This window comes from Anas platyrhynchos, chromosome 5, assembly GCF_047663525.1.
Source record: "Anas platyrhynchos isolate ZD024472 breed Pekin duck chromosome 5, IASCAAS_PekinDuck_T2T, whole genome shotgun sequence".
Taxonomy (NCBI): Eukaryota; Metazoa; Chordata; class Aves; order Anseriformes; family Anatidae; genus Anas; species Anas platyrhynchos.
The window spans coordinates 1,292,485-1,320,434 of NC_092591.1; the positions used below are offsets into that span (position 1 = coordinate 1,292,485).

The 27,950-nt window shown below is 46.8% G+C and overlaps 1 long non-coding RNA gene across 6 annotated transcripts; it reads right to left on the reverse strand.

Moving 5' to 3' along the window:
- Positions 1–9: 9 nt before the first annotated feature.
- Positions 10–27,945, reverse strand: LOC113843839 (uncharacterized). 6 transcript variants are annotated; one of them, XR_011809378.1, is made up of 9 exons: positions 27,655–27,945; positions 13,194–14,603; positions 11,694–11,872; positions 9,511–9,739; positions 9,082–9,336; positions 8,551–8,959; positions 3,891–6,466; positions 2,621–2,733; positions 10–191 (listed from the first exon to the last, which is right to left on the reverse strand). It is a non-coding gene; the product is annotated as an uncharacterized lncRNA (long non-coding RNA). The 6 variants fall into 6 exon arrangements; XR_011809377.1 differs by lacking the exons at positions 9,511–9,739; positions 11,694–11,872; positions 13,194–14,603 and having other exon boundaries at positions 3,891–3,992; positions 4,075–6,466; positions 27,655–27,941; XR_011809379.1 differs by lacking the exons at positions 9,511–9,739; positions 11,694–11,872; positions 13,194–14,603 and having other exon boundaries at positions 3,891–3,992; positions 27,655–27,942.
- Between the last annotated feature and the right edge of the window lie 5 nt (positions 27,946–27,950).

Genomic DNA, 27,950 nt, shown 5'->3' on the forward strand with positions numbered 1-27,950 from the left:
GGGCACCAGACAGAAACCAGACAAAGCTTGGGGACTCCCCGGAGTGATTTGGAGCCTGCGCTGCCAGTTCTGTGCAGAGCGAGAGGCTGCAGGCACTTGACCTCCATAATTTATCCAAAGGAAGAGTAACGGCCGGTTTCATTGCAGTCTTTAGTACCACCATGGGGAGGTGATTCTGAGACCAGGCAGCTCTTCAATTTAGGAAAAAAAAAAAAAAAAAAAGTCATAATGAGAGCCAAAGGCTGGAAGGTGAAACTAAACAAAGCCAGAGTAGGAATAAAGTTAATTAAGCAGTAAAGCAGCTCACCTAATATGGAGCAGATTGCCCATCATTTGAAGTCCTAATTAGCTGATTACCCTTCAAGCACTGTCCTGGCTGGGAGGCAGGGTTTCCCGGGGGGCTCCAGGTGGGAGCTGTGCACAGGACGTGTGCCCAGATGCTTGCCTTATGCGGGGCTGGGGATCTGCTCAGCTTCCCAGACAACAAGGGGAAATACAGGCTAAGGATTTACAGGTGTTTACAAGCTGATTTCACAGAATCACAGGATGGCTGGGGATGGAATCACAGAATCACAGAATCACAGAATTTCTAGGTTGGAAGAGACCTCAAGATCATCGAGTCCAACCTCTGACCTAACACTAACAGTCCCCACTAAACCATATCCCTAAGCTCTACATCTGAACGTCTTTTGAAGACTTCCAGGGATGGTGACTCCACCACCTCCCTGGGCAGCCCGTTCCAGTGCCTAACAACCCTTTCAGTAAAGAAATTCTTCCTAACATCTAACCTAAAACTCCCCTGGCGTAACTTTAGCCCATTCCCCCTCGTCCTGTCACCAGGCACATGGGAGAACAGGCCAACCCCCACCTCACTACAGCCTCCTTTAATGTACTTATACAGAGCAATAAGGTCACCCCTGAGCCTCCTCTTCTCTAGGCTGAACAAGCCCAGCTCCTTCAGCCGCTCCTCATAGGACTTGCTCTCCAGGCCCCTCACCAGCTTCGTCGCCCTTCTTTGGACCCGCTCAAGCACCTCGATGTCCTTCTTGTAGCGAGGGGCCCAAAACTGAACACAGTACTCGAGGTGCGGCCTCACCAGAGCCGAGTACAGGGGGACGATCACCTCCCTAGCCCTGCTGGTCACAGTGTTTCTGATACAAGCCAGGATGCCGTTGGCCTTCTTGGCCACCTGAGCACACTGCTGGCTCATATTCAGCCGACTGTCCACCAATACTCCCAGGTCCTTCTCTGCCTGGCAGCTCTCCAACCATTCCTCTCCCAGCCTGTAGTTCTGCTTGGGGTTATTGCGCCCCAGGTGCAGGACCCGGCACTTGGCCTTGTTGAATTTCATACAGTTGACCTCCGCCCATCGGTGCAGCCTATCCAGATCCTCCTGCAGAGCCTTCCTACCCTCGAGCAGATCGACACACGCACCTAGCTTGGTGTCATCTGCAAACTTACTGAGGGTGCACTCAGTGCCGTCATCCAGATCATTGATGAAGATGTTAAAGAGGACCGGCCCCAGCACCGAGCCCTGGGGGACACCACTAGTGACTGGCCTCCAACTGGACTTGGCTCCATTTACCACAACTCTTTGGGCCCGGCTATCCAGCCAGTTTCTAACCCAACGAAGCGTGCGCCAGTCCAAGCCAAGAGCAGCCATTTTCTTGAGGAGAATGCAGGCACCTTACAGCCCCCTGCCCCCAGCCCCATCCAGCCTGGCCTTGGGCACTGCCAGGGATGGGGCAGCCACAGCTCCTGGGGCAGCCTGGGCAGGGCCTCACCGCTGGCAGAGGGAAGGATTTCTTCCAAATTTCTGATCTAAATCTACCCTTTTTAGTGTCCTTGTCCTATCCCCACACCCCCTGACACACAGTCCCTCCCCAGCCCTCCTACAGCCCCTTCAGGCCCTGGCAGGCCGCTGTGAGCTCTCCCTGGAGCCTTCCCTTCAGGCCGAACACCCCCAGCCCCCTCAGCCTGCCTCCATAGGAGACCTAAAAAAGCCTCGGTGCCAAAGTCACTTTTAACAGCAGATATTAGCCTTCCAAACCATTTTATCTGGCATTCCTGAAGGAAACAACACCTAGGTGACTTTAAAACCCCTGTGGGCCTGAGGTGGGACAGCTGAGGCAGGGGGTCCCAGCACCACAGGCAGCCTCTGCCATCGGCACAGGGATAGCTTCTTTGCCAGGCACATGAAAAGAGAGCTAAATACTGCCAACTGTACAGATGTCTAGTACCAGCAGTGGTCATCTGAACTTCTCAAAATAGCCCAGACAGGGAGCTGCAAACATGAAGCAGCGAAAGCTCCCAAGAGCAGCAATATTTCAGAGATGCACCTGAAAAATAATATAGTCTGGCAGCTTTTGCAGCAGGGGCTTTTTCAGACCACACCGCATCCTATATTGGAGAAAAGGCAAAATAGATCCTGAAAGCTCGTGAGCCAGGAGATGCTTGCCTTGTGAGCTGGTTATGCTCCAGTTCCTGTCTCCAGCAGTGGGGCAGCACTGGGTATCTCCGAGCATCCCCACGAACACCAAGGTGTTAAGACCCTGTGGAGCAGCCTCCCCGATCAGAGGTTGAGCCACCCCAGCCCGATGCCCCATCAGTGCTTTGATACCTTACTGCGGTGCCTGATCATGGGTAGGAAAGTGGTTGGAGATCAACCAGGAAAATGGGAGCCATGGGTGCCACAGTCACATATTACTGATTTTGCTGCCACACCAAAAGCTGCTGAGAGAAGGGAAAACAAAGAAAAAATTCAATGTGGCAAGACTCAGGGAAGGAGGCACGTTTTACTGAGCAAAACACAGGGGAAATGCCATGAGTCAGCAGAACAAAAGGGAAGGGGAAGTGCTCCCACACAAAGCAGAGGAGACTTCCTAACCTGTTAGCTGTGAGGAGTTATTGGTACTGCAGACATGGGGTGCACCCCTGCAGATGGATGGGGAAATGCAGAAGGTGAGCAATAGAGAAAGTGGGACATGATAAATATGATAATATAAATGATAAATAAATCATTAAGGAATAACACAACCAGGGAGGGATTTTTATTTACTTTTATTTTTATTTAATGAGACCTAAGACTTTGCACAAGAAAAGTATGTGACTGTTCTCTAGGTGCTACAGAGGAACAGGGGGGACTGCCACTTCCAGAGGTCCTGTGCAGAAGAGAATCCAGCAGGAGAAAGAGCAGGCAGTGCTGAGTTGTGGTACCAGCCCCACCGCCACTCTGATCTTCATCACCACAGGCACACTGGGAACAGGGCTGACATGTTTTCCAGGGGAAAACAAACAAAAATGGCAAAATTGGAGGCTAAACAGAAGGGGGTTAAAAAAAAAAAAAGGGGGGGGGGGGGGAAACAACAGAACCCGCTCTGCAGCTACCAGCTCTTGTGAAGGACAACAGACAAGTGCAAGTTAGGATAAAACATGTCTTATAGTTAGCATGGGGCTGAAAACAAGCCGTGTTTAAAAGAGACTGCAGAAAGACAAACAGAAAACTAAAAAAAATAATAAAAAAATAAAAAATAAAAAAAACACTAAAATCTGCCTTTGCTAAACTGGAATGACCTCCCAAAGAAAAGCAATCTTTCACCATTCAGAAATTAAAGCAGGCATATTCAGAACTGCAACAACACTTCATAATCTTTGAGAAAGCAACAGTAGGAGGAAACCAAAGGTTGAAGAATGACGAAGAACACACCAGCTCACCCGACCTCCTACCAGGCATTCAGTAACGCAGCAGCTTTCTCCGTGTGACATTTAACTGAGGCCTGTGGAGCTCTCTGGTGACAGGGACCAGAGGGTCCCAGTGAGCGAGTACTGGGCACAAGAGGCACAAGACCTGCATTCTTGCTAAACTGGATCAGATCAGCACTAAAACCTACCAAAAATGTCAGGAAAGTGGTTTATCAGTAATCCAAGGGGATGAAGTGGGCAAGAGCTGGGACGTGGCCCAAATGACTTCAGATGAGACTCGCACAAGAAACCTGTTGAAAATCAATACAAAGAATGTAAACAGTTAGGTTTATCTAATCCAACATTGAAAGTGATATTTGAAAGGACATTTACCTCCCTGTTTTGTAGGCTCCTGTGTGTAATGCTTTAAAACCAGACAGCTATCTGTATTTCCACAGCAAAGAAAATGGAGAAATCAGAAAGATCTGGATCTGAAGATACACAAAAAGAATATACGTGGTGGAAGGAAGCTGTTTTTCTGTAAAGGAAAGGCATCCCTCAGGATTCTGAGTGCTGCAAACAAGATATTAACATATGGGCGAGAGATGTGTTTTGTTTCTCTCTCCAATAGTCAGGAGAATTTCATGTGTTTGGGGAAGTCTGGTCTTCTGTTCTTCACCACCATTGCTGTTGAATTGCTGATGCAGAAATCAGACTCGCTGGTCTTTGACTTCCAGGATCACCTTTGCCATCCTTCTTTAAAAATCTTCCATCAGATCTTTTCTGCTCTCTGCGTCAGGACTGACATAAGCAATAGGTTACAGACCAGCTCCTAGTGTTAAAACACGCTGCACCTTGGTTCCCCCAGCTCCTGGGGGATCGCCACCCAGCCCTGCTTGCTGGCTGCACTTATCAGCGTCTCCTCAAAGGTCTTCCAGAGGACCTCTGGGCACGGCGGCCTCAGACTCACCGTCTGCAAAAAGCAGCTCCAGGGCTGAAAGCTCGCCTCTCGGAGAGCACCTGTCACAAGGAGTTCATCAAGCTTCCCTGCGGTGGCCTTGTTTCCCTCCTGTGCTTTAACTTACTATTGGCCTCGACAAGTTTCCGACACACCTCAATCCTGATCACCCATAACAAGAGATTTACTATGAGGTACCAGGCTTTTTCCTCCTCAGAAAGTTTTTAAGCCCTGATAAAGGCGAATCTAATTAGGTTGTGCATGCTCTCTTTTGTGTTTTCTCCTTTATGAAGGATGAGCACTTTTTGGAGATCGCCTTTTCACCTTCGCTTTCCCTTTGAAACACAGGGGCTGTCGTGGGGGTAGAGCTGGAGGGAGAGACGTGAGAGGGGATGTCCTCGGGGTGCTCACGGTGGGCACGAGGCACTCGGAGCCTCTCAGCCACTGTATCCAACTGAGCTCTCTCTTCTGCAAGTGGTTCTGCTGCATTATCTGATCCTTCAATTACCATATTCCATTATATGCAGCTCTTCTTCTCAAGTTAAGTATTACTATCATATATATTTTTGGCTTGCTGCCTTTTACAAGAATGTTTTAGGTTGGCTGTGATCTCCATTACAATATGGATCTTTGATAGCTCTGCCTATAACCCCATCTTCATGCTGCTCAGGACTAAATTGCAGTTGCTTTTCTGTTTTGTCTACTCCAACAAACAGCATTTTTTCATTATATCTGAAAACGTAGCCTCTGCGTGACACTGATGAATAAGTGAAATCTTTTATTACCTCTTTTAGATCCATGCAAGCTCTCTAATCCTCTTTAGCATTTTACAATCCAGATATCATTCTGGTCAAAGGATCAGAACTAGACTATGATTTTCCTGTTTAGGTATGGGATTTCAATACACAGCAATGCTGTGAGGCAAATGGATATAATCAGCTCCATATTTTCCTCTTTTTTCCAAAATGGGGCATCCCCGCCCAGCAGCACGACCTGCTTTAGGCTGGTTTGGAGGGCCCCCCTCCAGCTGGCACCCTTCGGGTGCTTGGTGCTGTGAAGGCTGAGCCACACACACCCACCAGCAGCAGAGACGAGGGGTCTGCAGAGAGGAGGGGTCCACAAAACAAGGGGTCTGCACCCCATCAGCTAATGGGGCCAGCGCAACGTTTGCAAGGCCGAATTCTCATGCTTTCTTTTAATCTCTGATCAACCTCACTGTGTGTTTGGTTGCATTTCCATCCCAAGCTGGATGTTCACATTCCACCAGGAGATTTAATTGCCCCCTGCTCAAACAAATCGGCCTCCCTCCCCGTGTTTGCCTCTGCCTCGCATTCTGAGCACTCTTCGTCCTCGCAGCGCTGCACCATTTAGACAGCTCATCTATTGCTCGCAGCTTCTGCAAGAGTCGCTTTGATTTTTGCTTCAATATTATTGCACCCAGCAGGCCAGCTACTGGGTGGTGTTCACTATTGAGTCCTGCCAGCTTCTTCTCTCCCAGCACTGAATTGATTTCACTCTTTCTTGTTTTGTTTTCCGCAGAACTTAGAGGCTGTGATTTCTGCGAGCTCCTCTGGGCAGGTGAACTCCCTCCTTGTTTGGCCAGCTCAGTCCTGCTAAGTTGCTACGACTGTGCAGGAACACCACTGGGGCTGACAGCAACCACAGGCACCGTGCAGGCGTGCGGGACATTGCCCAGGAGGACAGCAGGAGGGCTCCATCCCTAGCAGGGTCCTGACCACGCTGCAGCAGGTTGCAAAGCACTTGCTACAGGAACCGCTTCTTTACGCTGCTGGCAGGTAAGAGCTGTCTGCTCAGCTTTCAAGATCCCTGCAACAAAACACCAGAAAATGCATTTTGGCAGAATTTACAGACACTCATTATAAGATGAGCGCTGAGCTTCATGAATAAGCACCTACTTGAAAAAAAATAATTACCAGAAGTAGGCCAAATAGAGGAGGAGTGGATAAGGGTTCCCCCCAGGGTCACATCCTATATTCCTGTTTTAAGTTTATATATAGACGTCCTAAATAGCAAACCAAATTAAGCTACACTCGTCCTCTCTGACAGCTCAGCTGTGGGGGAGTTATGAGTGTGGAACAAGCAGTACAATCGGAGGCTCGAGCTCTCCTGTGTAACCAGATCACACATAACGTTAATTAATCTCATATTTGACTTTAGAAATGCTTCCCGTTTGGCTTGTAGTGTTACTCCTAGGAGTTATCAGTAAGTGCTGTTCTCTCTCCCAGCCATCCTTCCCTTGCAGCAGTCAGTCATTTCCAAGGAGCCGTTGCAGTTTCAGACAAGCCCCATGCAGCCCCTCATTCACACCCAGGGAAAGGGGCAGCATTCTGGCGAAGGCACTGACATTACAATTTGCTGCCATCGGTTTTCCATACCCTGCCATTCCTTGCTGCTCTCAGAAATGAAGAAATGCACAGTATGTGTTCACATCAGCCAGCTCCTGCAAATAGGCCCCTTTGTTAACAGATGCCATCAGCACAAGCATTGAAACCAATTTCCTTTGTGGTTTGACTCGAGCAAAAATTACTTGTACTTCATATATGTGTTTTTACAGATCCACTGTAAAATGACTCAAGCTAAGGCTTTGTTAGAAAAATTTCCTCTAAAATAAAAGTTTGTCAGTAAAAAGCTATTTCTAACTGGCCTCCCACACCTGCTGCTTCTGCGAGATCCATCATGAAATGTTGCTTTCACAGGGCTTGCCAAAGGACCTTCCTCTAATAAGAAAGCTTGTCAATAAGTTCACTTTTTAGCTGTTTTTTCCAAAGCTGTTGTAAAGATGTAATTGTCAAGAAGATATAGATTTATTTGGCATCCCTAGCTAGGTCTGAAAAATTACAACTGCGCCTTTCTGTCAAACACACACCTTCAGCCAAGTCAGTCTGAAATTGCACAATGCTGATAGGGACAACTGTAGGAGACAGCTTTTTCCTTGAACTTTGCATGTTGAGAGAGAGAAAAACATATATATATAGTTAAAGCCAGGTAGAATAAAACCTTTTTTTCCTTGGAAGGTTGTGTTGGATAGCCATGTCTGACAAGTAATCCGTACCTTGGGCATTGGTTGGCTGGTTGTTTTTCTCATTTATTTTTTATTTTTTTTCTATCTGCATGGCTAGCAGTGCCTTTTCTGTGCAGCTTTTTCTGAGCTGCAGAAACCTGTAGTTTAAGTCACTTCCAGTGATTCCAGAAAAATTGTTTTAAGTGAGAAAAGGACTTTTGTCCCCTATCGCTCCTTGCTCTACAAATTCTTTTTTCTTTCTTTAATTTTTTAAGCATCAGGCACAGTTCTCTGTAAGATTGCTCATTGTGTATTGTTACTCAAAATTCTCTGCTATTACTGAGAAATTGTACAACACGTGGAAGCCTGGTAATGTTAAGCATTTTCAGTATTTGTTCTTACAAGAAACATGCAGCATTTCCAGTCCTTGCGGCATGGAATTAGCTCATTTCTCTTTTTACACAGATCTGCTGCCTTTGTTGCTCCAATACTGGAAGTTTCAGCATGTTAATTTTTGACCTTGTTGTTGTTTCAGACAAGCTTAGGGACACACCACTCCATATGAACGCATCGCAGGGTATTAAGGTAGAGATTTTTTTTTCCAAATGTTTCGTGCTTCAACAGCCAACTTCGCTGGGAAGGAAAGTCTGTGTGACTTCTGTTTAGGGGGAAAGAAGGCTACAACCCCAAGGCTGCTAGTTATCCACATGAACCCTGCTCTTGGAAAACCAGTTGGATAAATCAGAACCAGATCATAAAGCAACCGCTGACTTCTTAAAGACCAGTCCTAATCTTTCAAGTAGTAAAATAACAAAATGTTTTTCCTTTTGTGCATTTGTGCATTAAAACAAAATCAAATAAATGCTTCCCATAAACCCCAGTAAGGTACCTGAAGCCGAGGGGCGGAGGGGAGGACAGCTTCCCTCCACACAAGGGCTGCTGCCACTCCGCTCACAAGCAGCTCCAAACATCCAGGCCCCGGGGGTTTCTTTATGTATGGAGAGGAGCACACTGCAGGGACACTGAGGAGCACCCTGTCTGGGGCTTCGATGCTTCTTCAGGGCCTTCACACCGCTATCGGTGCTCCTCGTGTTCCCTGCAGGAGGATGGTGCTTTTGTGGACGGGCCCAGAGAAGTTCACAGAGACGCTGATCTGAGAAGCTTCTTCATATCTGCTAACCTTAAGTGCTTCTTGTTAATTGGAACCACTCAGAAGCTGAACCTCAAATTCACTTGTAAGTGTTCTGCTGGGCTGCTGCCTGAGCAGTCTTCTCGCTGAATAATGTCACTGCAGTAGTCTACAGAAAATTATTTGCAACCAGGGCATTTATCAGTTAAAATTAATCCTTCTCCAAGCAAAAATGCCTCTGCCTTCCAATTATTCTGCTGTGAAGAATGGAAACAAAGGAAAATTGCTCACCTTAATTAGTCCCTTTGCGGTGCTCGTTGTGAGCTCATCCCTCATCCCAGCTCGGCCGGGTGCCGCAGCAGATCCACCGCCAGCGCCACGCTGCAGGGCAGCTCCCCCCCGCTGCACCAGGGAGAGCCCCCTGACCCCTTCACTGCTCCACGGCCCAGACCAGAGCTGGAAAACGGTGAATGAATGCAAGTAGTTCTTTAGACTGTCACAGTTGTGGTGGTCCTCGTGCACGCATGCTTGAAAGTAAATTAATCTCTGAAGAAAAACAGAAACAAAAAAATTGAAGAGCTTTTCATTTTGTCACTACTGTATCTTCTAAAGATGTCAAAGTTTAAATCATACAGGCTTTCAACACATATATATAAAACATATAATAACAACACATATAATATAAAAACATTAATGGTAGAAATAGTTTGGTAATCCCACTCTTTGTGCAGCAAGTGGAACTTGGTCTCACGCCCATTCTCTCCTTCATGTGCAGACTCCTATCCATCCTTTTGCAGCAAAACCATATGCTTTGAGCACTGCATCGCATCCAGTGACTCTGTGGGACTTCTATCAGCAGTTGCAAGTTCTATTGGACAGAGGTAGACTCGGGTATTTGTTTTAAATTAAGCACAGAGACAACTGCATTATCAGGCTGGTGCCCAGGAACCTGTAAAAAGGCAAGGAAAGACAGCCTTAGGGCCACCCTATTGCAGACCATTAGAAATGTAGGTGCAAGACTCTTGTTTCAGGGGCTCTACATGCTGACTCATACCCATTGCAGTTATCTTTAGTTCATTAAATGGAAAGTAAGTTTGTTGTCATCTTGCTTTGTAAACAGCTTGAACATTTATAATTGGGAAAAGATGTACAATAGCTTCCATTTCCATTTTTAACTTCTTCTGCAAGGGGGAAAAATTAGACCATTCCTCATTCTTGCCTTCAAGAAGCTGGTTTCTAATTCCACCATTAACTATGCAGGGAGAATTCATTTCTCATACACAATGTGTATGTGAGGATATTTAATGGGTAGATCAACCCACTCATCTCTAAAACGTTAAAAAATAAATAAACAAAAGCAAAAAAGCTGTATCTGGAGCCTCCTGTCCCACTGGGAACAACACTGCTTTACCTGCCTGTTGCTAGAGGTGCCAGCACCCCCGGAGCACAGGGCTCACAGCGGAGATGCCCCAAGCTCCACCAGACAAGGCTGATGCAAGCACAGCTAACCCCATGCCAGTCAGGCATTTTTGGTATGTCTGAGCTCCCAGCACACCAGAGACAGGCAACCTGCACATTTCTTCCAACCAACAAGTGCAAACACCATGCAAATCACAAGCTGTGAAAAGCAACTGTCCGGGTTAGTCCTGGGCTGCCTTACAGGGGGGTGGAGGCTGCAGCTGTGACACCCTGCACTGGGAGATGCCCATTTATGATGCTCTGCAGTCGTATTTTACTTCTTTTCCACCCAGGTGGCGCATAGTGTGTAGCCTTTAAGGAAGTTTGACATCACTTCTCCCAGCAAAGGTGCATTTGGGTGGCAGGCATGAGCTGTCTGGCAGCTGCCTGGGACACCAGTGAGAAAAGCTCAGAGTATCAGAAGTTGCTGTGGCATCAGCCAACACTTCATTAGCAGGCAGCTAATCAATCGACACCTTAATCAATTGGGTTATCAGAGCTACAGGTCGCAGAAGTCCCGCAGGTGTTTGCCATGCGGAGCCCTGGCAGGGAGGTTGAGGCACACCAGTGTTCCCAGCTCCAGCACCAGGCACAGCCTGCCCCCACAGCCTCGGATGCTGGATCTGGCAAGCCTGGGGGGTCAGCCCAAATTCAGGTGGCTCATAAGATACGTTACTGCCTTGCTTCCCCACATCTGCTTTTCAAACCCAGCAGCTAGGTTTGCATTTCGAGTAGAAAAGACTCTTTTTCCAGTACGAGCAGTCCCAAGCACGGGGCAGGCTCCCTTCCCGCAGGCTTTGCATCCCAGCACCCTGCCCTGCTGTCACAGAGACCCTGCACAGCTTCTGGCCCTACAAACGCCCCTGGCTTTCTTACTGGGGGCACTGTGGGGACCTTCATGGATGTGACTACAGATCCTTTCTCCCCCACCTCCTCCTAGTTGTTTGCTCGCTGGAGGAGTGAAGGAATGATGCATTTCCACCGACTCTGATGCAATGTTTCAAAAATCCTACAGAAACTCTGTTTACAGTGTGTTACAAAGATATCATTAAAGGCCCTTGAAAACCACTCTAATTTTAATGAGTTCCACTGTTATCTTCTACATTCAAGACTGAGACCAAAGCCAGAAATAGAAACACCTCTGAAGCTGGACAGGAGGCTGTGTGTGTTCCTACTATGCCTGCTCTGCTGCTGGAGGACGACCAAAGCACACCTGGTCAGGACTCCTCTGATCACCCCAAAGAAAGGCAATCATCCCATCTCCTCCCCCACACAGCTGTGTAAATTAATAAGGAAGTAATTTCACTGCTGAGTTCTGGTAATGTCTCAGAGCATGGAAGTGTAGCAATTACAGAGTTGTATATTCAAAATTTACCCTCCTAACTCAGTCGTACCTGACCCCCCTCTCCAATTAGGTCCAGACACTGCAGGCAAATGAGACTTACTTTACGGATTTCTGCTGTGATCTCAGAAGTCTCGACTCCACATGCAGTCTTCCAAGAGCTGATCCATTATTCATTTTTACTGCCTCTAGTTGAGAGCTGCACTCCAAATCCAGCCCTGCTCCAGCACAGCGGGACCACCCCCAGGGCAAGGAAGGGGTCTGGCCAGCACAGCCAGACTGCTGCCCATCGGACAGAGGGGTGGGAGAGGTGAACCTCACAGGTCCTCCTGCTGCTGGAGGAACCCCTGCATTCCCCAGGACCCCCACACATATACATGCTGTATCCTCCTGGTCCTGTCCCCTCAGCACTTCTGAATTTGAAGGCTTTTCTGGGATGCCATCTGTGATCTGGGGATGCCCATTCCTCCTGGGGACAGGCAAGGCATGGCTGGGTGTTCCCTTTGGCATGACCCAGCAGCTGACCCTGCCAGAGCTGGCAAGTTCCAGTGTCGAATGGGGAAGGCTCTGAGCACATCTCTGAGAGCCCTGTGTCCTGCCCAGCTCACACCATGGTCCTGTTCTCCTCCTTGGCTCACAGAGACTGAGGGACGGACTGCCAGTCTAGCTCAGCCTCCCAAACCCCTGCTGGCAACAGCCCCCCCATGCTGGTCCATAGGAGACCTTCAGGAGCCGTGCCCCATTTGGGAGTGCTCCCATGCTATAAGACAGGGCACAACAGCCTGACCCCACTGTCTCCGTGGTCCTCTGGGCCCCACCAAAAATGGGACAGAGCAAAGGGGAAGGGAAGGACCGTTCTCCTCGGGGGGCACTGAAACACATGGACAAATTGCACAACTTTCTAAACACACAAACATTGCTCCCAGGTGCTTCTCTCTGCATGTGAGGTCAATCCTCAGGTTTGGCACCGCATCCCAGCTGCTCACATTGATAAGAATTTGAGGGCAAAACAGCAGGAGATGGAGCCTGCTAATTAAAACATTTCATCTCCAGCCTCTGCCTAATGGCGCTGCCTTTTCACAGCTTGACAGAACTTCCATCAGCCCGGCGCACGTCCCGGCCAGCCCTATGCCAAATCACGATCCCGGTCTCGGGAACTGCAACCCACTGAAATATTCAGACCTTTGCTGGAAAGACAGCGCTTACTTAATTCCTTGCCAAATTTTTGGAGCATCACAAAGCAGAAGATTTTACTCCAGTCCAACTGTGCTTGTCTGGCATAACTTGGGTTTGTCACATCAATGGCAGCTCTGACATAAGTTATACACAGATGAATTTGCCTTTCACTTCTGATGTATTTGCCATTTCCAGCTGAAGCCAGGCAATACATTCCCAATCAGTACAGAAAGTGTGCTCAGCCAAGATAAAAATACATTCATTCTCCCTGCTATGCTCTCTGTGATGTTCACAGCCACGGCACCACCGCCCCACAACCCAGGGAACAGAAAATGCCTGGGAGGAGTTTGCAGCACCAGGCCAACGCAAACCCAGCAAGTTAGAGCACAGGAAGAGCCTCACTGAGATCTGTCTCACCCCAATGTACCTGAAATATGCAGAGGCCCTGAGGAACACCAGATCAGCCCCACCGCCGGCAGCCCCATGTCCCCCCGGCCATCTCCTCTCTCCAGGATAACTGCTGTCCTTTCCAGATTCCGTTAGACTCCGTTGTCTAATGATTTCTGTTGCCTGCTGATTTCATACCACACATACACAGAGTAAAATATTTTACAGAAATAGAAACTATGAAGAATTACATCAATGTATTTCAGTTTTAAGAGCCTGATGATATTGGCTAAACAGATGCAGGCTTTATTTGCTGCAGTGTCTTCCCTCTGATATACAATCTCTTTAAATTCCTGAGGGAGTCCCATTTTAATTTACAGTAATTTAATGACAATCTTACATTGGAAATTAGAGTTAACTTTTTAATGGCATATATTCCTTCATCTGACTGGTAGAGAGTGTGCTCACACTAATAATCATTTAATAAAGCCGTGCATGTAAATATTGAAGCATTCGTACCAGTTTATTGACATCATACTTGAAAAAGTTTAATAACATTTTTTAACTTGCCTAAATATTCAGTGCATTTGATGTTCATGTCATGCTAGCACATCAAACTGAAGCATTTATAATCTTGCCATTCCCTGTTTAAAACAAAAGCCTTATTCCTGCTCTATTGTCATGAAGCACAGCGAAGGCAGCGCCCGTAGGCTTGTGCCCCGCTGCGATCACAGCCTCAGCACCCACATCAGTCGTGAGCACCTTTGGTGAAATGCCCCTGTCTGGAGCCCCCAGCAGAAGAAAGGTGCTTGGTGTGGTCAACAAGCACACCTTCGTGTGGCTGCCCACGCTGAGGATCAGTTCTTTGAGGCTGAGATATTCTGCCTCAGACCAGCTCCAGCAGCCACGGCCACTGATGCCCTTTCAATTTTGGGAGCTCACATTCAGGCCGCTGCTGTGACCCCAGAGCCTTCCAGGCATCATCTCCCCTCACGCATACATGAGTCCTGGCTGCTCAAGGTGCCTGTCTTTTTGGCTGTGCATCGTTCAAACAAGCTGATCTCACAGCCTGGTCCATGTCCTGTCCAACAGGCCCCGCTGCAAAGCACTGCCACTCTGAAGTCATTTTAAAGAACAAATTCTGCCACAGATAGAGGAGAAGGGGAGATGCTACAGTGACATCAGGCACGTTATCAGCTGGCAGCAGGCAAAGGGGAAAGCCATCAAAGAGCTCCTCAGTGCTGGGGGAGCGAGCTGCTCTGCGCGGGGACACTGCTGCGGCTGCTCCTGGCACCAGCTGGGCCTGCTGACAGCCAGGGACACGGCCTCGGAGCTGGGGCGTTGGGGCAGGACCTGTGTGACGTGGATCCTCCGCTGCAGGCAGGCACCAGGCACGCACGGGTCACTGAGTGTGACCTGAGAAGGTCTGGGGTGGGACAGCAAGGTTCAGCTGCAGAATGCATAAAAAGCACACTCAGTATGATCTTAGTGAAGAAATCTTCTCTTTGTGCTGGCCTCAGCTGCTCTTTATTCATGAAAATCTGAATGGCAAGACATCCTGTGTCAAGTGACAGTCGCACAGAATTCTGCAGGCTTTTAGGATCAAGAGATGCATCTACATTAAAACCCTACAGTCATTTCCTGGGGAGCTGCTGCCAGTGGTGCACATCTATCTGTGCCTGGCCAGAGCGCTCAGTGCACATTTGGGGGGTTTTTGTTTCCCCCTCTGCCCAGTCCCTTAACCACTGTGCCAGCTCCAGGGGAAGATGCAGAGGAGCTGCCCCCATGGCTCGATCTCACCCCCAAAATCTGGGGCTGGCTGCCTCAGGGCACAGGCCTTGGCTTTCTCTTTTACCTTCACTGCCAGACCCAGCAGAACTGCACGAGAGCCAAGCATCAAATACTGAGCTGCTGGAGCACAGACATCAGTGGGAGTACACATGAATGCACAGGGCTGCCCTCACCACCCCAGGACAGCAAAGGAGCCATGCTGGGGGGGAGACCCCACAGCTGCAGCTCCCTGGAGGCTGGAGGGGCTCTGCCACAGCCCACGCAGGGCTCAGAAATCCCACACCACCTGGATGGGCTCAGTGGCAAAGCCCATGTGGCTTCCCACCTTCCCCTTCTACCCTGAGCACCCTGACCCCAGGACCGTGCTGTGCTCAGCCTCTTCATGAACCTGGCTCAGCACCCGCTGGGTGGATGGATGGATGGAGCTCCCTGCAGGGGCTCACGCAGCAACCCCTGCTCCCAACCCAGCACGCATGGTGGAAGTGCTGGAGCAGCCCCTACAGTCTCCATCTCTCCCAATATTTGATGTTTTATGGAAAATCCCTGCTCCCAGAGACAACCAAGCATATAAAAACTTCAGATTTCATTTAAATATATTAACAAGTGTATTTTTAGCAGAGGCAGCTGTGGTTTGAAATTTCGGTTCCAAGGGAAATCCTGAAAAGACCAGCAAGGAATAAAAAAAAAGGAATTTAAATGAGAAAGGAAAGGTTCATTTCAGAAGTCTCCTACAAGACAAACGGTTAGGGGGTGGTTTTAGAGGATATCAAAACATTGGAAATTGTTTCAGTTTCAATGTTATTTTGAGCTAACATGAAAAATGTACATTTAAATGTTATAACAATGAAATTCAACAGATCTGGCATAGTATAAATGGTCTGAGTGAAGATACGCTATTGAAAAGTTTTCAGAAGATAATATTATAAATTCCTCATGCACCTCCCCAAAAGTTTGTCATGTTTTTCATGGATAACCTCACAGGTTAACTCAGCCGGCAGTCCCCAGCTGGCTGCTGCCTTCACTTCCCCAGGCTGCAGAACAGTGATATCAGCAAGCTCACAATGTGCGTGAAACAACAGCAAAGAAAAAAATTATTATTTTTTTTCCCCCCTCTAGAATCTTCTGATCGGTTGAATTGCCCACAGACTTCCCATGTTCCTACATCCCAGCTCTGTGCTGGCAAATGCAAAGCACCAGCAGAGCAGGGGAGGAGCAGCAAGATGAATTTGTCCCCAAATCCCACTGCCCTGGGCACTGGGGAGGTGGGAGAGGGGCGGTGGTGGCACCCACACCAGACCCCCCAGTTCACATGGGTATCTCCACCACAGTGAGACCGGGGGTGCATTAGCAAGCACCCCAACAGTGCCCGAAACAGGGCAGCGTGCCCACACCTCTTCCTGGAGAGGCATTCCCGAGGGACTTCTCTGTTCCCATTTGCATTCAGATGGAGCAGCCGTGTGTCTATTCAGGGCCTTCCACTTTAGGGAGGGAAAATAACAAACGTAAGGCTTGTAATATTAATTTTAAAACCTTCTCCAACAGTCAGTGACCTAAATAAAGCTGAGTCTCCTGCATTCACTCTGACTGCTTTTGCTCTTCCCCTGAGAGACAGGAGAGAGCAGGGATTCTGGTCTCACCCGTGCAGTAATGGGAGGAAAGCTCTTGCTGGTGGTTCAAGAACAGTGACAAATCTGATGCACAAGCAAAATCAGCTGTGTTCTAGGACTGTAAGAAGTGAACAGCTCCAGCTCCACTAGCCAACATATTTGAAAAATACTTCTGGAGATCTGATGGACCATTTCTGCTGCTACCCTACAAGCACATAAGCCCCATCTGCTTGGCCCTGCAGCCACAAATAAAATGAAGCTAGAAACAAAACTAAGTTCTTTGTCTGACCCACAGTTACTTCTCCCCTTCCAAACCCATCATACTACTACATATACTTTTTAGAACTGACTAAAGAACAAAAAAGTCAAATATTTGTATGGTAAATTTAGTATTATGTGAACTATGATCATAAGCTAAATATTTGTCTGGCATTACTTCTGTTGCTCAAATAGAGAAAATACTTCTGCTGTCCCTACTCATGCAAATAACCTTACTGGCTGCAGCAGAGCCACTTAGCAGAACCAGGTAACTGGACCTCGATACACAATAATTAAACTATGAGTTCGTGGTTATTATTTTTTTTTTTTTAGCAGTCACCTCTCAGCACCTTTCCCAAGCCCTTTCATAAAGCATTTTCTTAAAATATTTTCAGAACCCTTTTAACATAGTATTTAGTATTATTCTTGAAATAAAGCTGGTTCTTTCTGTCTGCCAACATTCATTTTCAGCTCAGCAGCAAGGAAACAGTTCATCTGTGCTATAGCAGCAGGTCCAGCATAAAGCCACAATAATTTATGGAAATCCTGCCATCGGCTCATTTTGTGAAAATTAATTTAATTCATTACCAATACATCAGTTACTTCCTCATCTACTCAGAGCTGTGTTTGCATTGACTTTTGACAAGGACAGCCACCACGTTAAGACCAAAGACTACATCAGGATAGCAATTGCCTCTTGACATGCAAAATCACTTTCTTTCATTTAATTGCTGGTATAGTAGCTATCAATAACTAGATCAGGATACGGCCCTGAACCATCAACCCCCCAAAAGAGGAAAAAAAGAATAAAAGTAACCAGATCACTTCTAATCTTTATCCCCCTTCTCACATGGAGAAATCTGCAGTGGCTCATTGTATGATTATATGGATTTCTTCTGAGCATCACAAGAACGTGGATGCCTGTTGGATATTTCTCCTAGCCCTGCAGTTTTAAGCAGGGTTCATCTTTTCAGTAGCCTCTCAGCGAAGCTCTTATGACAACTTGTCCATTCTCCCCTTGAATGTGTGTGAAACATGCTGAAAACTCTATATTTTACCAACACTTCTTTTCAGCTAATAGCCCTGCAGATCTTCACCTTTTTAAGGGTGCACTTCAAGAGACAGCCTGTGGCAAGGAGAAACCCTCCAGCTACAGCAGCGCAGCGCACTAGAAAAGCTCTTTAGGAAATAATACCTGGGCTGCCCCAGCTCCAGCACTGCTGCCCTGGAGGCTGGGCAGGAACAGGTCCCAGGACACCACGGCCCTGCTGGGCATCACTTCAGTGGCTCCCTCACCTTACTGCAGGGTCAGGGAGCAGAAGTCTGAAATTCAGACAGAGTTTGAAATTCATACTTGGTATGTTAGCATTAAGCAGCAGTGTTTGGGCTCTAATTATTTTCCTGTCTCAGAACTAACAGGTGGTTAGTTTGGGGAAACTATTTTATTACCATTTATCCCTGATAACTGCATTTAAGCAATGCAGGAAAAGAGGAAATTGTGCACTTGAGTAAAAGATACCAGCATTTAATGATATGGCTGAGACACTGCACTGTAGCAGCTCCCACACGCAGATCTGTTAAGCTTCAGAAGATGCTTACATTTCTGTGCCTCCTGGGAGAAGGCAGACATCCACAGCCCGATGAGAAACACGAGGATTGTTACTCAGCTCACTGCAAAGCAAGGCTGTGCCCAAGCCCTGCGTCAGCCTTGGTGGCTCCACTTCTGTTGGATGGTTGATGCCTACAGCCCTTGGCCTTCTAAGCCAGCCAACTGCAAGAGTAAATAAAGGAGAAAACCTTCAACACTTCCCACCTGTGATCACAGAATAGCCAGGCCTTGAGAAACAGCACCTGAAGACCCAACATTTTCATTCAAGCTGTACCAGGAGTGAGTAATGTCCAAGTGACACAAGGCTACATGCTTCACTGGGAGAAGGTAAAGCACAAGTGAAGCATCCATTCCCACTCACTGTTTTCTAGTAGGGAACCTTTAGTGCAGAAATCATCTCAGTTTGTGGTTTGTTTTTGTTTTTTTCTCCTCTGTTTTGTATATTTCTGCTGCAATTACCAAGATAATTACCATCAACACTATTTACTAAGAGGTACAGCTGTCTCACTGCTACTTAAAACCTTTGAACAGAAACCAGGTTTAAGTCTTCTAAGACATGCTTTTGCTTTTCCCAGCAGTGAGCTGAAGCCATACGTTCCTTTTGATAATGCCTTCAATAACATGCTTTAACTTTTGGTGAGCCCTGGAGAGGTCAGGCAGTGGGACTCAGTCTCTGGAGGTCCCTTCCAACTGAAGGGCTCTGATCTATTTAAGACAGTATTTAGATGCATAGCAACATCAAGATCTTTGGAGAAAAAAAAAAGTTGTTCCCACTTGATGGCAATTCCAGTATAATTGACACCTTTGTACAGATTTTGACTGTTCACAAGGCAGGTAGATGTTAGAGCAGTACCATGGATGAGTAATTTAAGGGTGAAGTTCTTGGAAGTTGTGTTTCCTTTTAAAATAAAAATAGTCAACCTTGCTATATTTGGTATATAAAATCTCATCTGGGCTTGAAATTTTCTGTGCTTAATTACTATGGATGAGTTCTAGAAGAAAAATTTTACCTTCCCCCAACTATGTAGATTTTCGCTGAACTCCCTTGAAATCTATTACAATTTAGCCCTTTAGCAGCAAATTTTAAAAAATAACAAAATGGGTTTTGAAAGTCTGCATGGAAACCGGTGCCGTAACTCCCCCAGGCACTTCAAGCACCCCTGTCACTAGGAGCCACATCCCCCAAAAACCTCACATCCCTGCGAGTCCCCGTCTCCCTCACGGCCACAGGGAGCTGGCGCTGTCCCTGCCGGCACTCAGGAGCCCTGCAGGTGTGGGAGGAAAGGTGAAAGCAAAGCCTGGCTGTCACCAGGAGTCTCCGAGGTGGGGGTGTCCTCCCCAGGGACCCCCTCCTGTGACCCCTCTAAGCCCAGAGCTGTGGCTCCAGCTGAGGCTCTGGGGACCACAGCCACAGGCAGACACCTTCGGGGGTCTCCTGGCTCCACGTGCATACAGAACGGCCTTCCCTGCCTCTGGGCCTCCCTTCTGATGCTGCACTCAATATGGGAGCACGTCAGTAACCTGGGCCATCTCCTAAACCTGTGCGTTACCCAAGCCAGCTGCCACTGAGGCAGTGCAGAGGAATACCTGAGGCAGCATCTGATTCCCTGCGTTTAACCCAGGAGGCGGTGAGGGTGGCCCTGTTACATCTACAGCAGCTCCACCAGAGTGAGAAGCAAAGGATAAGCAAGGCCGGGTTAAAGCTTCCTTGCTGATATAGCTGAAATAAATTCAAAAGGAAATGTTTCCACATCTGGTTACAACACACCCAGGGGACTGATTTCATAGATCACTACGGGGAGGAGGAGGTAGGGAGATGTCTCCCTACATCTGCTCAAGCTAATGCTCTTAATGCCTTTAAAGTTTTTTGCCTTCTGCTCATGTATAACCCACAGTGAGGACGTGATGCAAGCAGTCCCTTCTGGCTCATATACCACGGACAGAATTGTGCCTTTCCCATCACAACAGCATTTTGATTCCACACACATTGCAGCTCTCAGGAGCGTGGCAAACCAGCAGCACACACTTCCTTCCCTCTCCCCCTTTCTGCTGGGTGTGCAGCTCGGTAGCCTGGCTCCGTCTTGGCCTTCACATCACACCTGAACGTGTTCGGTTACTGCTCTTGTGTGCACCGCTCACTGATTCACAAAGCCTGGGCTCTGCTCTTTGCTTTCTTACCCAAATGGAAGTGGTAAAAGGAAAAAGCCTTAACCAAATAGGATGTGCTGCTGAGTTCAGTAACGGGCACCACAAAAACCACAACAGTTACTAGTACGTGAGATATTGGGATACTTTTCCACCAAGGAGTTGTGCAACGCTTTGAAAGAAATCTAAAGTTAGCTTTTTGATTGTATATACCTTCTAAAGCACATGCCCATGGTTCAGTGTAAAATTCCTGATGGTTCAATAATCTGTGTTCAACGTGACTTGTGGTTAATCTGTCCTCTCTTCTGAAGATACAATATTTGGGAAATATAGTAAAAGCCATATAGGTGGCTTTATCTACATCATCTGCAGAAAAAAACATCCACCAGTGACGTCACCAGTTAAAATCTGCTAAGTAATGATAATAGAAGTGAGAAAAAGGAAACTGTCATTGCTTTTCTAAAAAGAGCAAGCTACAAAATAAATAGTTGTGTTCATACAGAAGTTTGCAGCAGAACTGACAAGTGATTTTTAAGTTTCCTAAACTCTGTCCCACTACCTAAACACCTACTCTGGTAACTTGTTATGGCTTCCACTTAAAGAGCTTAATGTATCATTAAGATCTCCATGGGGTCCTAGAAAATATGGAAATATTGCTGTCCAGGGAAGTACTTAAATCCACGCTACGCACATTTTCATTGAAACAATGAAATTCTCAATTTAACAATCATTCATCTCTCACATACCCAGCAGCTGCAAAACAAGAACTAAATGCCCAAATAGATCCAGTCTTAGCAAAGTATATATGTACAACAGAATATTCAGCAGTGTTTTCTAGTGCATTATTGACATTTCCATGGAAGAGTTACCGCTGGGGATCCCCATGCTGCAGCCAGCATCGCCAGAGCCAGCTGGTGAGCCGCTGTGATGCCAGCCTGCCCCAGCCACCCCGGCTGAGAGCCCACCTCCCCCAAGGACGTTCAAGCACATCAGATGCTGGCTGGCCAAGCTGCAGAGCGAGCAGCCCCCCCAAAACCTCACCCAGCAGGCTGGCACAGCCCCAGCTGACACTGGCCCTCCAGTGCCACGTGTGAGCTTCATGGAGCACCTACCCTTGAGCCCCAAGTTTCCTTCCCACCTCGGCTGCCTCTCCTCATCCTTTCCCTACCCATCTCCTCCAGTGGTGCAAGCAGCTCATCATCCAGCTCCTGCAGAAGATGCCATGAAGATCCTGACTTATTTATGATAGAAACTTCCACAACAGTTTTAAATGTGGGTATCAATTCTGCCTACCTGTGACATCGTGTGCTCCCCTTGCCCTGGGCAATAACCAGGCAGGAGCAGCCCGGCCCCAGAGGACAAGCAAAGAACAGGCACGTGCTCAGGGCTTGGCAGCTGGCTGGGAGGCACCCTGTGCCAGGATACATGCAGGGCAGAGCAGGAGCCTCACATCAAAAACCTCTCATAAATCCCAAATTTTGAAAAGAATTATGGCCTGCTCCTTCCCTTCCACCTCCTGTAAACCTCCTGCAGTCCCAGGGACAGGCAGAGAAACACGCAAGTCATTAGAGGTCATCGGGGGGTTGATAATGATGCCACAAGTCTTTTAAAAATAGATTTTAAAATAGTTCATCCTAACCTTGCTGATAAACTCCAAACTGAGCAAGAGACGAAGTTAATTATTGTTTGAAAGGCAGATTTTTCTGCATGGGCTTTAGATTATCTCTGCCATCCCCACACAAATCCTCGATAGTATTAATGAACTTCAGAATCGTGCTGTGGAATCAGCTTTCTGAGGCAAACCACAAGCAGGGGGAAAAACTATTTGAAAATGATAAATGAGGAAATATGGTTGATATCTTATTGTCAATCTCAAAGGCATTAAATGAAATTCAAAGGAGATCATTAAAATTCATGCTGTCTAAAATGTAAATCAGTGTACTTGTAACTACTAAAACAAAAACTTTTGTTTAAAGTAAAATTTCATAAAAATCTACGCTAGTAAAATGTATTTATCTATTCCACTTTTGTTGTATGTTTCCTCATTTGATAAGTCTGAGCATTTCCTTTCATCACAGGCATAATAATTTAAGCTAATATACCTTTCAAGATTCTTAGGTTAAAAATGGAGGTCCAGGAAGAAGCAAGGTGGAAAAAGCTTTCCACAAAAATTTCATATATTTTTTTTATTTTACTTTCAAGCTTCCTCTTTGCTTTCTGAGAGCTAAAACGAATGAAACTTAAGATTTCACTCTTCCTTCTTTTCATTCTGACTATTGAACATCATGTTATCTTCAACCTTTGAAAGTAAATTCCCCCTCTCCCCCCCTCCAGTGGGGGAGAGAGGGTCATAAACCCTCCTATTCCCATAATTTAAAGGCATCTGACAACTCCACCCTGGCCAAACCCCTGCCACAGCTCAGGACATTGTGTCACCCACCAGCACCTTCTGCGGGCACAGTCCTTTTCTCCAAAACCCTCTGAGGAAGGAAAGTCCACAGGGTTCTTCAGGTGCACATCAGATGCCACTGGTCCAGAAATTTTCCAAGGAAAATTATTCTGACCTTTCCTCATCCACTATACTTTCTAAGCCTTCTATTATCACTGCTGTTCTATAATTCTCCACTTGCCTTTTTTTTTTTTTTAAAAAAGTCTAGTTCCCAAAATTATTTGCAGCATGCTAAGATTAAGGTACATCAGAGCCACCTAATGATATTCAAATCCTCATAGAAGTCTTCTACTAATACCTCCCTAAATGAGTTTTTTTTTTGGCTCATATTGGCTGGGATAAATAGTTCTCCAGATTCTGTCACACTGCTGAGTGGAGTTACAGCCACACTCCATCACCTACAGCAGGATATGCATCTTCTGACCTCGCATCAGGTAGGAACTTCAGATGCAAAGTGTCCTCTTAAGCCATTTAATACAAATGCACGATCCTTCCTGTAAGAATTGGAAGCCTTTTTTTTTTTTTTTTTTTTGTCTGTTTCATAAGCCCCCCTAGGATATCTGTAGATGCCATGAGATCTCAACAGACACAGGGAAAGACTTCAGGTCTTCCCAGGTTAAGGCAAGCCTGGTGGGACTCCAGACCTGCCAACGTTGCATTAATGGGCTCCATTTTCCTTCTAAATACCAGCATTAAGACTACAGACTGCAGAGCACTGCTGGGTGCGAGCACAATGATTTAGACCTGAACCAAGTGAACAGCCTGCCACGAGGGAAGTCTCTTGCCCCGGGATGTAAATTTGCCACTTTGATGTGACATTGACAGCTCTGCCTCCGTAGGTTTGCTTACAGGCCACAGGAGCTTGCAGATGTTGCCTTCCCCCCAGGAGGGCTCCACGGTTGTGCCCGGAATGCCGAACCATATGTTCCTCTCAGATGCACAGAGACATTCGCGTGGCCATTATCGGGAAGGGAGGCACAAGCCCCATGCTTAGATTTAAAAAATAAAATAAAATAGAATAAATAAGGAAAGATCTCAGGAGGAGAAGCTCAGCGGGAGCCCTGCTCACTGCTGGGAGAGAGGTGGTGTTTAATGCCATCTCTGAGCCGTTAACAATATGGTATCAGCCAGAAGCACAGACTAGCATTCAAGAGCACCAGCTGGACAATTTTTCTGGCAAATAATCTCATTAGTTAATTTTTCCTGAACAACTTAATGAGCAAAAGATGATGAAAAAATGCCTTTAGAAATGAACCTTTTTTTTTTTTTCCCCAAAAAAATATCTGCAAGTGAAAGAGTGCTATAGCTTAAGCTGAAGTGACCCAGTAGCATCGAAGCTTTCCCTCCTAGGGACCATTACATGCTCCACTAACAATTTATCACAGTGCCTCAGTGAATGTCCCCATAACTGAACAGTGGCTCAGGGTTTTCACATTTAGCCCCGTAGCCTCACGTGGCCAATCCCACACACGGGTCCAGGAGCCTATGGCAGGGGGCCAGGCAGCCCAGGGCTCTGTGGGTGAATTCTCAGAATGAGCTTTCTTGTCAGTGGATGCACTGAGTTTTTTCCTTGCCTTTTTTTTTCCCCTATTTTATCCAATTGCTCTGTCAAATTTTCTGACAGGGGAGCGTTCTGTAACTGTGCGGGTGGGACTACGCAGCAGTGGGCCATCCAGCCCAGGCCCACTTGTTTCATAGGACAGAAGGACAGGTGGACAGGCCTTCTGCTGTGCTTTATTGTCAGCTGGACACGGGCTGTGCCTGCAAGCCAGCACCCGCTGCACTTCCCAAAAGGGTGGTCAGAGACACTGAAGCCTCAGAAGCCCCTGGGAGGAGCCTAAAGACTTTAATTCCATTTTAGAGATTTCCTACCTGGCTTAATCTCCTCAGGCAAGCGTACAGTGAGATCTCCCTGCTTGGCCAGGGAGCTACTATTCCTCTCAGCCCAAATTTGATTTACTTTGCTGTTCCAAAGTGAGGGAAATAGGTGAGCTGTGAAGTCAGAGGATGGCACTCAGTGCTCCTGACATTTGGGATGAACAAAGCCAATCTTGCACACCATAACCTCAGCAACCAGGGTGGAAGCACCAGCGTTCATTCCCAAGGCACTTCACTGCAGCCCAGTCACTATTTACCTCACTAAGGGCTCTTTTTCTCAATTTTTTCTCCTTGATTTCTGTTTTCACTCCCCCCAAAATTTTTCAGAATATGAAACTCAAAAAAGGCCATATAGCAGCATAGTCATAAAATTTATCTTCTGGAACTAGCAAGCTAGACAAAAATTGTTTAAACACAACAATATATTACGGCAACTTGGAAGATTAAGGGCTCCCTTACATCTGTGTAGCCAGAGTCTTATCACTGATACTGCCTTTCCTGCAATGCTGAAGTGATCACCACAAACAACATAGTTTTCCAACTGTAATACATTAGTCACAGCTACATCAGTACATCACTAATTCATACTGAATATATAATACAGATTTACATAAACTGGGGAGTTTTTGCCCAACAGAGCAGCCCAGCACTGTGACTGGAGCACACACAGGCCTGGGCCCTGTGCAGGCCCCGGCCTAGCTGGGAGGGCAGGGAAGGGGCAGGCAGGCCGACCACCACAACGCACCCAGCATCGCCTGGTTGGGCTCAGCGTGCCACACACCCAACAATTTGGGGAGCAACAGGCAGGGTTAGGTGGTAAAGCAGCATCTAGAGCTGTCAGAGTCAGTGTGAGGAGTGCCCTGGGAGCAGGTGCCTGCACACAGCCCCGTCACAGCACAACGATGCTCACCAGGCTGCACGAGGATGGTATAACAACATTATGGAGCTGCGTGCATCCTGCCCACATCAGGCTCTAACACCTAAATACCTAATAGGCTCTAACACCTAAATAACCTAAATAAAGATCCATGCCAGGTCTGCCTGACCCACCTGCAGCAGTCCTCCCAAAATGACTTCTGCCAAATAAGCAGCAGGTGTTGCAGGCTACGCAGAAGACCAAGCTCCTGGTCACAGGAGCTCTTTCTGTATTACTAATCTGTTAAAACAGGAATCTGAATCCACAGAATGCCAGCTTGTAAAAAAAGAGGAATATTATGGTTAAAAAAAAAAAGTTCCAGAATTTCTCTGCTTCGTAACCCATCCTTGAAACTTGCGCTCACATCTGAACTGGCTTATTCTCTGAAAATATTCTATGCAGAAATCATTTACTCTTCTTCAGTGTTAAGTGACCATGGTTTTTCAGCTTCCACTGTGCAAAAAGCAGCCTTGACCTTCAAATAATTTCTCTGGCACCTTCTCCATATGCACATCCTTCTTTTAATGCAACTACATACACAGCCACCCACCACAGTATGTACTTGCATGTTTCTAAAACCAGACTACAGAAAATAGTTAATTATATTTTAATTGAACATATTAGACAAAACCCTGAACAATCTGCACACCATATTCATTTTTAGCTAGAAAAAAAGCCATTCCGCTTTCTTTCTGAGAGTATAATGGAAAGATAAAGTGTGCTCTTTTCAAAATCGTAACCTGTTTCATAGCTTTTTTTTAATCCATCTATGCCCATTGGCAATCTGCTACTAAACTCTAGCAAAAAATGGTTAAATAACAGCATTTAAGAGATATTTTTCATGATACTCATAGTGCATTTTTTCATTCCTTTTCTAACCTCATCTGTTCCAGATTTAAGCAGCTCTCTAATGAACTTGAAAATTAATGCATAGATCCAGCTACCAGTTTGGCTGGAGCATTGCAGTAATTCTGTTGATTTAATGTCTGCAATTCTATGTAATAAATGCCAGAGAGACCTGCAAGGGAAACTATTTTCAGACAGCTTCCGCAATCTCAACTAAGCTGAAGGAGTGCTTCACTCTGTCAGTCCAAGCAAAGCATTTCAAATCGACAACAAATGACCAAAGTGAACAGGGAATGAAAGAGGAGCTGAAAACATTGATTTCCTCTCCGAATGTCTGCCCTACAGAAATGCACCAAGTCTTTGATTTTTGAGATGAGGAAATAGCCCCATAGATCCTTAAACATGAAATGAACTATGGGGAGACGTTCCCACACTGCGCACTGAAACCTCACCACCACCCTGACAGGTCTCCTAACCATTATAGGGACAGCAGAGTGCAACTGGGAGGTTTGACTCCCATAGACACAACTACATGCAAAGGTTGCTTTAGAACTTTGCTGTGAAAAAACATCCAGCAGCAGTTGGGTACCCCAGTCTATGCATAAAAGGAAAACACAGCAGTTCACCAAGGTGATGAACACACAAAATTCCAAAAGTCCTCATTCCCCAGTGTGCTGGAAAGGCTGAACAGAGAGGATTTTCCCTAATACATGCTACTAATTTTGCAGATCTTGCGCATGGTACTTGGGATGCTGTTGCTGCCTGGAAGTACAGGAACAGAAAAATACTGAGGCAGTGAAGTGGTGCATGAGCTGAAGAACAAGCACAGTGCGAGAACTGACACATAAAACTGAGAAGGAAATTTCCCTCAGCCTTAGTCTAAAAGCCATGGATCATGTAGCAGCTGTCAGGGAAAAGATACAAAGGTGTGACACCACAAAACAAAAAGCAGCAGCTCTTGGAAGAGCAAAGTCAGCACCCCAGCACAGGAGCTGAGCTCACCTGTACCAGCCAAGGGTCCTTGGGGGCCACCCCATCACAGGGGATTCCTGGGGGCTGCCCCACCACAGGGGACACAGCAGCAGAGCTCCAGCCATACCCGTGCTGACAAATGGAGCTGCGGGAGAGGCTCTGCTGCACCCAGACAGCTACACACCAAGCTGCTGCCTCCTCTGAAATCAGACTGCTGAGCTCCAGAGGGGTGCTCCTGCCCCCAGAGGGAGGTAAATAGCCCCAACAATTGCACACAGCTGTGGTTTCACCCCAGCCTCTGATCTTCATGGCTTCACCAGAATAAT